Source organism: Marmota flaviventris, chromosome 5 (assembly GCF_047511675.1).
Source record: "Marmota flaviventris isolate mMarFla1 chromosome 5, mMarFla1.hap1, whole genome shotgun sequence".
NCBI classification, from domain to species: domain Eukaryota; kingdom Metazoa; phylum Chordata; class Mammalia; order Rodentia; family Sciuridae; genus Marmota; species Marmota flaviventris.
Window position 1 is genome coordinate 76,487,495 of NC_092502.1, and position 12,767 is coordinate 76,500,261.

General features: G+C 32.5%; 1 protein-coding gene across 5 annotated transcripts in view; it reads right to left on the reverse strand.

Annotated features, from left to right (window-relative positions):
• Window positions 1-12,767, reverse strand: part of Fer (FER tyrosine kinase) — a 438,465-nt gene that overhangs the window by 363,406 nt on the left and 62,292 nt on the right. The gene's annotated exons all lie outside the window — the stretch shown is intronic.

The following is a 12,767-nucleotide window of genomic DNA, read 5'->3' on the forward strand; positions in this document are numbered from 1 at the left end:
GTGCCCAGCCAGACTGTGGCATCAATACTTGACTACAAAAGAAAACTGAAGACAATAGCCCTAACAAAATACCAAACTGTAGTTTCTAAATTTCACTTTCAGAAGCGTAAATTAGCTGAAATTATTTTCTGTGTGTTCTAGCATTGAGTCAATAAGCCAATACATTGTGAATAACAGGTGCTAAGTTTCTCATTGTCAGAGAAAGAAATTACAAGTACATAAAAAAGAGAAGATGGCATGAACTTTATGATGTTGGATTGGAATGAGAAACATCAATGTGAACTCTTTAGTTTTTTGTTTTGGTGTGTTTTGTTTTGTTTTGTTTTGTTTGTACAGGGGATTGAATTCAGGAGCACTTGACCACAGAGCCACATATCTACCCCCTACTTTGTATCATGTCTCAGCTTCCCAAGCTGCTGGGATTGCAGGGGTGTGTCGCCGTGCCTGAAGGTTGGAGTATACCTGAGCCATTTTCATGTAACTTCCATCTCTCTGTCCAAGGAAGCTGCTTTGTTTTCTTACCATCTCTTTGCTTTCAGGGTTTTTGGCCTTTTCTAATATATATATTTGTAGCTGGATACAATACCTTTATTTTATTTATTTATTTTTATGTGGTGTTGAGGATCAAACCCAGGGCCTCACACGTGCTAGGCAAGCTGAGCACTTCACCACTGAGCCACAACCCCAGCCCCTACTCTTTAGTTTTAAATAAATAAATCAAATAATATAACAAAAGGCACAGAAATACATGAGTGCATGTTTATTTATTTCCTAGCTCAGTCCATTGAGAAAACTTACAACAATGACACTCGAGCAGCAATGAGCACATCCAGGGCCACAGATATTATTTTCTAAATACCACTCTCCCATTGAAAAGAAATAGGATTCTTTTTTAAAATGGAGTATGAAAAGCATAAGATGAACCAAAATATAAGTACTCAACAAATGATGGGAATATATCAAAAAGACAGAGGAGCCGGTTTGAAGTGGTCCCTATTTGCCAAATATGAGCATGATAACAGGCAATGATAACAAAGGATTCTAACCCCTGAATAACAAATGAATCAACAACTTCACACTAATACAGTAAAATTAATATATAAACTTAAAAAGTAAATTGAAGAGAGGGAAAAGTCCTTCATATATCTTAAAAACAAATTAATATATGTAAAATGAATGGAATTACAAGATCATTTCACAATTACAATTATGCTTTACCAATATTGGCCGTAATGCAATATGACTAGTATTCTTTTTTTTTTTTTTTTTTTTTAAAAAAAAAAGGAAGTTTAGATGAAGACCAGCCTAGATGGAGAGAGGCCTTGGAAGAAACCAACCTGTTAACATTTTGCTCTCAAATTTTTAGCCTCCAGCACTATGAGAAAATAAATTGGTTGTCTAGGCCATTCTGATCAGACAAATACAATATCCATGGTTGGGAGATGGTAAGAAAACAGAGCAGCCTCCTTGGACAGAGAGATGGAAGTCACATGAAAATGGCTCACCTATACTCCAACCTTCAATTATCCTTCTCTGTATTTGAGTTAAATAAGAAAGAAAGGCATGTCTGCCTTTTGCTAAGTGCTTTAACTGAGCATTGAATGTCCCTCAAAAGTCCATTGAATGTCCTCAAAAGTTAAAGGCTTGATCCACAGGGTGATACTATTCAGAGGTGGTAGGATCTTTAAGATGTGGGGCCTAATGGAAAATCCTTAGGTCACTGAGGGCATGCCCTTGAAGGAGATTATAGGACACCTGTATTTCAGTCTTTCTCTGCCTCCCAGCTCATGATGTGAGTGGTGTGCTCTACCACATACTCCCCACCAGAGCTCAAAGCAGTAAAGTCTTGGACTGGAAGTTCTAGAACCATAAGCTAAAAAATCTTTTTCCCCTTTATAAATTAATTGCCTCAGGTTTAGTTAAGGTAGTATCTGCTCAATTTTTCCACAGTAAAGTTATGATTTAATTTTCCTTTGTAATTAATAAGTACCTTATAGAAAAAACTTTGACATGTTACACCTCCAATTTTCACCAACTAATTTTTACATCTAATTATGATTCTTGCCTAAATGACTTATTATGGTGTATAAGTCAATTTTGCATTCCCACCTGAAGTTCCATCTAGTATTCCTATACTCAAGAAAGCTATAAAGTGCTTTAATGGAGAAAATGCATGTGTTCAATAAGCTTTGTTCACTCATGCGTTATAACACTGTTGGTGGCGAGGTCAATGAAAACCAACAATACATATTTAACAGATATCATTAAATGCAAACACATACAGAACAAAGTTATGCACTCACTGACTGTAGAAAATATGACTTTATAGAACTAAACATTGTATGTTCCCTAAGAGCAGTGACTCAGTATTTGCTAATTCAGTGTTCACAGTGACTTTATAGAACACAACTACCATAAATAATAAGAATCTTCCAAATTTGACTGTTTTTCACCAATTCAGCTTCCACCTAGGTCCAATCCAGGATGACCTCACCTGCCGGGATTACTGCAATAGCCTAGAAATAAATGATCGTTATTTTCATCCCTCCCCCATCTCTCAAACTATTCTCAATAAGGCTACCAGACTTATTCTAAATGTTTAAAATGTTAAATTAGTTCGTGTCATTTCTCTGCTCAAAACCCTCCAATGGCTTCCCATCTTAGAGCAGAAGCCAAAATGTTTGTATTACCAAGTACCTACATGATTTGTGCCTCTCCTGCCACCCACCATCATACTTCTTATCTGACCTCACCTCATCCCCCCACACCATTTCCCTCATCAGTCACCATAATTCCAGACCTATGGGCTATTCCCTATACTTAGAGTACTCTTTGCCCCAAGTAATCACCTGGTTCACTCCCCCTTCCTCTACTCTTCATTTAAATGACTCTTTCTCCAAGAGGCTAACCTGAACACACTCCAACACACCATTCACCTACCTTGTTTTGTTTTTCCCCATCATACTTGTCACCATTTAATATACCATGTTTCATCTATTTGTTTTATTGACTATCTTCTGCTCTAAACTGTAAGCCTAATAGAAATAGGGATTTCTGTTTATTTTATTATCTACAATCTCACTGGTTAAAAGAATAGTGCCTAGCACATAACACTAACTCAATAAATAGTTCTTAAATGCATGAATTGAAAATTATTATTTGAAAAATAAAATTTACATTTAAATAATTTTTTTAAAAAATTAAGTTACAGGGGTTGGGGTTGGGGTAGAGTGCTCGTCTAGCACGTGCAAGGCCCCGGGTTCTATCCTCAGCACCACATAAAAGAATAAATAAATAAACAAAATAAAGGTGTTGTTTACAACTAAAAAATAAATATTTAAAAAAAATTAAGTTACAGAAAGATTATAATTTTTCATCTAATATTTAGATCATGTTGCTTATTTTATCAATATTACTTTCTGATATCAACTTTCTAGTAAGAAAGTCCAGAACTAATATTTCTAAGAAGTTTACCTACAAAATATAGAAAAATCAAAAGATATAACAATACCCCAAATGGAACTTAGATTTTTTTATTCAACAAAACTTAAGCCAAGTAGGAACAAATCAAAATATTGTGCTTTTGCTATATTTTTAGAAGTTTATATAAAGAATACAAGTAAATCATGTAGCATGTTCCATTCCACATCATATTTCAGCATCTAATGATAATATTTTAACTGTCATTCCAATTCATGCACAGCTTTAACCTAATGCAAATTAGATTAATAACTAAGAGTGCCATAACCTTGCAAAGTGTCTATCATATTAAGTTCCCTGCAGTGAAAAGCATTCATGCCATAAGTTAGCTGCTGATAGATCATATATTAACGAATAGAGGGGGGAAAAAACCTCTCACAGGTGTCTTCAATAGAACTATTCATCAACAATAGCTTGAACTTCACTCTGACCTTTAGTAACTACTATATCCAAAATGCATTTCTTCCATATGTTGAAGAACAAAATACATTTGAATTCCAGAATGTTCTCTAGAAGACCTCCATTCACTACCCATACATGATTCAGATGTTTAAGTTACTGTGTAAGAAGGACAGTTACCATTCTTGATTAACTCAAATTTTAAAAATCAACTAAGAGAGCCTTTAAAAAGTCTCATTCATTTTTTAAATTTTGGATTTATTTAAACATAAATTTAACCATCTGTCTCAGGACTGGACTCATTTCAAACTGTTTTTCATAATTAAAGTACTCTTTTAAGAGGCAACTCAAAGGATCTAACCAACTTTAATGGACTATAAAATATCTCAAACCTATTCATAATGCATGAAGAGTCAATTTAAGAAAATCTAGTTTCTAATTACAGAAAAATTTACTTTTGAATGAAATTTGAAGCTACTTCTCACAGTTTCAGCAGTAGGTCCCTCTTATTCTGCTAGGGTAAAGAACTGTAAAGTATAAAAGAATTTACCAATCCCTTAGCACTTTTTTGTTTGTTTGTTTCTCATACAGAAAGAATTATTAGAAAGAGATTGTTATAAAAGAGCGTCCTTTCAAGCTTCTCTAAACTGATTGTCATGAGCATGAATAATTCAATTTTGTAGATTTTTTAAAAATCTGATGTGTGATAAAGAAGCAGCATTCAGATTTGACCTCATGCAAGAGAGAGCCTCACAAGTATATTGTGGATATTTTAAGGCTTAATTAAATAAATTAATTAAAAAACTTAGTGTATGTGAACTATAAAATTTAAAAGCAAAATTATATTCAGCTCCACTTAATTCAACATTATATGATTTAGTATGGTATTGCTTAAATTTTATAAAATTTGCAAATATTACATTTGCCCTTAAAGTTTTTTCACTTTGGAAAAACATACTTCATGGCATAAACACAAGTACCTGCGTACAGGAATACAGGTAAAGATAATAGATATTTTTACAACATCAACAAGTAGAGGAAATAGTAGGCCCCAAATATTTCAGAATTAATAAACTCACACAACTCACAAAACACATGAGTAAATAAAATAAAGTTCACTAAGAGTCTACAACTTAGGTTAATGTGTTTTTGCTTTTCATTTTTGCTAATGAAGTTTTATTTAATTCATTTTCTTTGTAGAAAGAAACAAAACTAACAAAACCAGAAACATGAAAGTCAGACAGACTTGGTTTCATCTAATTTCATGTTTTTAACTCTGTAAATCCTGCACTTAAAAAAATGTGTGTCTATAAGAAATTTCCAGGGTTGGGATGTAGCTTAGTGTTAGAGCACATGCCTAGCATGCCCAAGGCCCTAGGTTTGATCCCCAGTACCACCAAAAAAAAGGTAGGAAAGAAATTTAAAACTACTATTAAAAATTGGACCAAGTTGATAACACAGATTGACTCCAAAACATAACAGAATACACAACTGAGTCAAATAAAAGTACAAATAAGTATTAAAAAAAATAGCCATCACAACAGTAGTCTCAGAATACAGTGGAATTCATTTAAAAATCAAATCTGAAATATGTCTAGAAAAATGTCAAAACATTAGGTAATGAAACAACACACTTTCTAAATAACCTACAAATCAAACAAAAGTTCAAAAAGAAAACTAATAAGTATTTTTAACTGAAAATACAAGATTTAAAAATTTGTGAGTGCTAGGGATGTACCTCAATGGTAGAACACTTGTCTAATATACAGAAGACCCTGGTTTCAATCCCTAGCAAAGGAAGGAAGGAAGGAAGGAAGGAAGGAAGGAAGGAAGGAAGGAAGGAAGGAAGGAAGGGAGGGAGGGAGGGAGGGAGGGAGGGAGGGAGAGAGGGAAAGGAAAGGAAAGGAGGAAGGAGAAGCGAAGGAAGGAAGAAAGGAAGGAAGGTAGGTAGGTAGGTGTAGTATATTGCTAAAATAGTACATATGGACAATTATATCATAAATGCCTGTACTATGAAAGATTATTCTCAAATTCATTCACAATCTAAATTTCCACATAAATAAAATTTAAAAAGAAGTGCAAATCATACATACCTAAAGCAAGGCAAAGGAGAGACATAATAAAGAACAGAGCATAAACCAATGAAATAGGAAGTCAAAAATCTCAAACAGGGCTGGGCTGGAGCTCAGTGGTAGCGCACTTTCCTGGCATGTGTGAGGCACTGGGTTCGATTCTCAGCACCACATATAAACAAATAAAGTAAAGGTCTATCAACAACTAAAAAAAAAAAAAAATTAAGAATATGGAACAAAAACAACTCTATGAAGCCAAAAGATGATCTTTTAGAATATTAGAAAAATTGATAAACCTCTAGCCAGAATGATCAGGATAAAAACAGAGAAAATACAAAATGCTAATATCAAGAATGAGATGGAAATATCAGTACACATTCTATAAATACAAAAAGGCAAATTAAGAATTCATGAACAACTTAATAACAGTAAATTCAATAACTTAAATGAAATAGACAAACTTCTTAAAGAATACAGCCTACCAAACCTAAAGTAAAAGGATATAAACTAAATAGCCCCATAGTAATTTAAAAAAAAAATAGAATTTATAATTGAAAACCTCTTCCCCCCCCCCAAAAAAAAGGGATAAATAAAACACATACCACAAACAAATCCTACCAATATTTAACAAAGAATATCAACTCAATGCAAGTCTATCTAGAAAATTGAAGAGGAGGTACACATTCTGAGGCCAATGCTATCTTATATGGGAATGAGACAAAGATATGACAAGAAACATAGATAGAGATGAAAAATTAGAAATACAAACTTAGAAAACCATATCTAACAATGTAAGAAGTGGTGATACATCATGACAAAGGATATTTTATTCTAGCAATGAAAAATTAGTTTAACATTTGAAATGTGAAAATCCAAATAATTTGCCACCTTAATATACTAAAAAATAAATACATGTTAATCATAGAACATACTGAAAAAGCATTTGACAAAATTTAATATTCATTTTAAAGCAAGAATAGAAAAAAAAATTCAGCCTGATTTTTTTTAATCTTTTTTTTAAATTTTTTATTGTTGGTTGTTCAAAACATTACAAATTTCTTGATATATCATATTTCACACTTTGATTCAAGTGGGTTATGAACTCCCATTGTAATCTTCAAAAAACTATAGCTTTTCCCTGAGTTCAGTAACAAGGTAAAGCAAAGTTGTTTGTGCTTATCATTTCTATTCAAAATTATACTGGAAATTCCAGCCAATTAGTCAAGAAAAAGAGAAAGGATGAAAAAATAAATAAATAAAACTCTTCATTCACAGACAACATGACTCTATAGGTATGAAATCATAAGGAATTTATAATGTATCATATATGAACACACCAAACAAAATTAAAGAAATGATACCATTCACAATAGCACTAAAAGTAATAAAATAATCAGAATTTTGACAATAGAAATGCAAGGTCTGCACATGAAAAGCTATAAACATTGCTGATGGAGAAAAACTAAGATGTAAATCTTACAAATAAAACATTTCATATTCAGAGACTAGAACACTTCAATATTGTTACTAAGTCAATTCTCACCTATTTGATCTATTGATTTGAAACAATCCTTATTAAAACCCCTATAGGCTATTTTGCAGAAATCCACAAGAGAACTAAACATGCATATGGAAATGCAAAGGACCTAAAATATCTAAAACAATTTAGAATAACAAAGTTGTGAAAATAACACTACTTTATTTTAAAAATTATAAAGTTATAATGCTATGCTCTAAATATCTATCTCCAAAACTCAATTTATTAAAACACTAATCCCAAAATGCTATGGTATTAGGAAATAAGACCTTTGGGGAAAATATTAGATTATAAGGGTAGAGCCAGCAGAAATGGGATTAGTGATCACAAGAACAAGAGAGCTCATTTGCTATGAAACAGGAAATGGATCAAATAACAAATCTACTGCACACTTGAGCTAAGATTTCTCAGCTTCCTAAACTGTGAGATACAATTTTATGTTACTTATAAGCTACCTGATTTATGGTATTTTGTTACAGCAATACAAACAGATTTAGACATATAATCAACAAGACAATGTGGTATTGATATAAAAATAAACAAATAGATCAGGAGAGCTGAGTTTAGAAGTAGACTCACACATATAAAGTCAGTTGATTTTTTGAGAATGAAGCCAAAGCAATTCAGTAAGAAAATAATAATCTTTTCAAAATGGTGCTGGACTAACTGAATTGCATTTTTGTACTATATTTTAAAAGTAAATTAAGAATAGGAGTTAATGGGCTGAGGTTGTGGCTCAGTGATAGAGTGTTCACCTCCCACATGCGAGACTCTTGAGTTCTATCCTTAGCACCACATAAAAAATAAATGAATAAAATAAAGGTGCTGTGTCCAACTACAACTAAAAAATAAATATTAAAAAAAGAATAGGAGTTGAAAACTGAAATAAGTATTTTTCACATGCACATACACACAAAAAAAAAAAAACCAAAAGACAACCTATACAAGAAAAAAATTAATGAATTATACTTCTGCAAAATGAAAAACACAATTTAAAAAATGCCAGATTCACACCAAACCATATGTTGGCAAAAAGATACAAAGAGAGCCTAATTTTTAACAAATCATTAAAACTAGATGTCCACACATAGAAGAATAAAACTAGACACCTGTCTCTTACCACCCAGAAAAGTCTATTCAAAATGGATCAAAGACCTAAGATTTAGACCAAAAACTTCATCAATGCTAGAAGAAAATGTAGGACCATCACTCCAATACACAAGCACAAGCAACAACTTTCTCAACAGAACTCCCAAGATCAAGAAATAATTCCAATTATTAATAAATGGGATGAAATCAAATTAAAAAGCTTCTGCACAGCAAATAATTACAATTAAAAGCATGAAGAGAGAGCCTATAGAACGGACAAATATCTTTGTTAACTATTCCCCCAATGGAGGATTAATACCCAAAATATCTAAAGAACTAAAAAAATTACCATCAAAAAAAATAATAATAATCCAATCAATAAGTGGGCGAATGAACTAAACATACACTTCTCAAAAAAAGAGATTCAAATGACCAACAAATAAATGAAATGTACCAATATTAAACTTCTTAAGTGTGTTAAATTATAGATATGCTGGAAACTGTCATAGTTATTAAGGAATATATACTTGGGTATTCAGGGGGAACTATTACAATGTTTATAATTTACTTCAAGAGGTTCTGCAAAAGTAAACTTTATACATATGTGTATATGCATACATACATACATGCATAGAAAGATAAAGAAAGAGAAACAGCAAAAGCAAAACAGTGACAAAATTTTGATAATTTGTGAATATGGGTAAAAAAGTATGCATGTGCTCATTTTCTTACAATATCAACTTTGCTGTGGGCCTAAATTGTTTTAATTGGGTAAATCCTTTAATGAAAAATTCAACTTTCAATTGCTTGAAGATAGGATCCACATCTTTTATCTCTGGTATTTATCAAATACCAGAGATATTTACAAATATTATACAAACTGAATAAATTAACTAACCAGTTAATTAGTATATAAATATAAAATGATAAATAATGAATTCAGATTAGTTTAAGAATCCTGAAATAAGTACACTGATGAGAATCATCTATGAAAACTTGCTTTCTTCTTTTGTAACAATGTTCTTTTTTTAAATTTTTATGAAAAAATTTTTAAATCTATACAAAGGTAGAAATACTTGTTCAATACATCCCCAAGTACTTATCAATTGGCTTAAAGAACCAACTCATGACCAATCAAGCTTCAACTATACTTTCATTTACTTATTCCCCATCCCCTGGAGTATTTAAAAGCAAATATCAGATATCACATAGCATCTTGGCTGTGAATATTTCTGTATTTACATCATAAATATAGAAGCCTGTAAGAAAATAACCACAATTTCATTATCACACCTAAAATATAATAAAATTTCCTTAATAGCATTAAATATACAAATCTCCCAAATTATCTCATAATTTTAACCCTTGATCTTCAAATCAGGATTCAAACAGCATCCATTTAGGCACACTGTAAAATGCCAGTTCTCACAATCCCAGATACCTGTTTGATTTATTCCCACAATATTCATCCCTCCCCTTTACCAGTAAGACATGAAAAAGGAGAAGGGAATGATGAGTTTTTGCTACCCACTGGTCCAACAGACTTAGCCTCACTCCTGCTCTCACCTGATGGTACAAAACAAGCCAAGTTCAGCAATTTAAATAACTCTTTGTCACTTCCTGGCACAAATATTCACTGGTTTGTGATTTTTTTAAAAATTAATTAATAGACTAAAACCCACATTAGAAATGCCTGACTTGTTTCCCTTGTGTAACTACAGTGTTGATGGCAATCAAAGGTGGTCATTAAAACATATACTGTAACAAACAATGCCTGAATTCCCCATCTTTACCAGGGAACCTCAGCCAACCTCTGAAATGTCTCCTAAGAGATAAATCCCACAGTAGTATTTGTTTTCTAATACATACAATAACAATGAAAGAAAATATTATTCTCTTTGACACTAATTAGTGCGGGTAAAAGCTTTATGACTCACAAAATTATTTTGTATTTAAACCTAAGCATGTGTTTAAATATATAAGTATTCAGATTTTAATCTGCAGTAAGTAAATTTGCATATTTTCCTTTCAAGTCTTATTATTCTATGCTGCTATCAAGAAATGCCTCTAACTAAAATACTTACTAAAGTGACAACCCTAAGTAAGAGGCTCTCTCTCCCCTTTACTCATTGTTTCAAGCCAGCCTTTCGTTAAAGGGTTTATGCTTTGGAAATAGTTGAACATAAATAGGGAAGGCCCCAGCAAAGCTTTTAGAATTATTTTCCATATTTCCAGCTTTCTATTCCCTATTTGCCTTGTTCTGTATATATCTTCCCCAAACCTCCTTTCTCTTCTTCCCAATTATCCTTTACACATTTTACAACTGAAGAGCTACAGATGTAATCATTATTAATAAGAATCATCAATGGATGTCAAACTATGGATGGAAGATTTTTAGGTTACACAGAATTCACACATGCTAAAATATTTTTTCAAAGTTACTAATTGCATGGGGTAAAGGTACCTTTAAAAGGGAGGGATCTAGTGATCACCACTTCAGTGATCAAATTTGACCAAGCACTAATAGTGACACAATCCAACTTATAAGCCCCTTGATGGGGTGTATAAAATAAAGCACACATATCACCTATGAAGTGTTCTTGCCAAAAATGTTTAAGCTGAATCTAATCAAGCCTCTAGCCCTACCCAATTTATAAGAAGTATAGTGGGTAGTCTAGGGACTATTGTCTGAATAAGCAATTAAAGCCAAAATATGAGAAATTTGATTGGAAAACTGTCCTGAACTCGGAGAGGGGGGCGGATAATATCATGAACAAAAAGTGGGGAATACTATTCTAAGTGAAAATATTTTAAAAGTGTAAAGAGACACAATAATCAAAAGTGGTATGTTTGCTTTGATCAGATCCTAGTTTAAAATAACAAGAAAATAATGACAAACAGAAAAAAAATAGCTGTAAAAGATATTGTGGGGACAATTTGGGAAACTAGAAAACGGAATGGATATTAAATGATAGTAGGGCTATGTTAAGATGCTGGGCAATATAAAAAATGGTAGTAGAGAATTATTATTTTCTTAGATATAATAACTTTATGGGGATTATTAGAAGAATATTCCTATTCTTAGGAAATAGATGCTGAGTCACTTAGGGATCAAAAGTATGATGCCTGAAACCTACATTCAAATGGTTCATAGGGAACCTGCCAGTGTGGCAGAATGTTAACAGTTGTTGAATCTAGGTGGTCAGTATGAATATTCTCCATACCGTCTTTCTAACTTTTATGGTTATTTAATTTTTTTTCTTAAAAGGTTCTATAAAATACAAATAATGATGAACTTCTTGCTTGGGCTGGGGTGGCGGGAGCTGCTTTTTCAATCTGTATAAATTGAAGCTGGTCTGAAAAAGAATTGGATTAACTACTGTATTATGAGAAGCTGGGCTGAGGAGAAAGTGGGGAAGATTTCCCTCAGTGGCTACTTTCTATCTCCTTTTTCCTATTTTCCTTTTTTGTATCTGGTATTTACAGGTAATTTCTATTCCCTTCTCATAACTTAGAACAGTCTTCTTAAAGTAGCTTGAGGCACTTGACCAGCCTAACTTCCACAATTATCCTCTTTCTACCTAGGTTAATTTGATCCCTTTTAACTTTAACACTTGCACAGATTCTTTTCAATTTTGACTCACCCTAACCCATTTTCTTCACCTAATTTGTGGAAGCCATAATCCTTCATCCATGTTTCTCTTTCATTTTGGTCACCTCCTCTTATTCACTTTAAAGGTACATTTAGAGGAATTTGCATTTTTATTAAACCTTATAGGAGGTGATTTTTCTGTCTGTAAGCAAAGAGGCACTGACATGGCCAAAAAAAATGAAAAACTGTAGGTATGTTTGTGTTTAGTAGTGATGGTGACAGTGATTGGAGGAATCTATTTACCCCCTTGTATACTTCTTTGATATCAACTCAAAATAAAATAAAAATGGACTAGGGATGTACTTCATAATACAGTGCTTTTCTAACATCCATAAGGCCCTGGGTTCAATAACTAGAATTGTCCAAAAGAAAAAAAAAAAAGAAAGACAGACAAGGAGGAGGGTAAAAGGAGAGGGAAAAGGAGGGAGAGCCATATCTAAATCAGTATAATTCTAATTTATTGGAATAACAACAATTTCATTGTGCAAGATAAAGCCATGAAGGAGCTTTTTACTTTAGTTATTCCCACAAAATAACA